The 699-nt window shown below is 41.8% G+C and overlaps 1 protein-coding gene across 1 annotated transcript in view; it reads left to right on the forward strand.

Annotated features, from left to right (window-relative positions):
- The window catches only part of Kif15 (kinesin family member 15), a 53,091-nt gene that overhangs the window by 23,171 nt on the left and 29,221 nt on the right, over positions 1-699 (forward strand). The window lies entirely within an intron of this gene.

Genomic DNA, 699 nt, shown 5'->3' on the forward strand with positions numbered 1-699 from the left:
AGACCAGGCTGGTCTCGAACTCACAGAGATCCGCCTGCCTCTGCCTCTGCCTCCCGAGTGCTGGGATTAAAGGCGTGCGCCACCACCGCCCGGCCGAGGAGAGTTCTTTGAATTAGATGTTTTGTGAGGTCCAGTAAGAAGGGGAATCAATGATTTTGAGTAATTCATCCCTAATAAGTACTGGAAACAGATGCACTTAGATTATGAGAATTTAGGAAAACTGAATTATTTTTCCTGTTTAACTGATTTCATTCGATTACTCCCAAGATTCTGTCTGGGTATATACAACATACGTATATTGATTGGGACAGGAAATGTTTCTTTAAAGAATAGCTAGTAGTGGCCAGGTGGTTGTGGTGGCGCACGCCTTTAATCCCAGCACTCAGGAGGCAGAGGCAGGCGGATCTCTGTGAGTTCCAGCACAGCCAAAACTGCACACAGAGACCCTGTCTTGAAAAAACAGAAGACATAACAACCAAAAATAATAGCTAGTAGAATTAACTTGAGATCTATAAAACTGTAAGAAAAAATATCTGGGACTGGGAATATGTTTTGATAGTAGAACACTTGCTAGGCATGTGTGACGCCCTAGGCTTGATTTCCAGTACTTTATAAGACAAAACCAGCAAGCAAAAAATAAAGAGCATGCGTTTGTATAATAATATAGAGTACACGTTGGTATAATAATATAGAGTACGC

The sequence above is a fragment of the Microtus ochrogaster genome, chromosome 5, assembly GCF_000317375.1.
Source record: "Microtus ochrogaster isolate Prairie Vole_2 chromosome 5, MicOch1.0, whole genome shotgun sequence".
NCBI lineage: Eukaryota > Metazoa > Chordata > Mammalia > Rodentia > Cricetidae > Microtus > Microtus ochrogaster.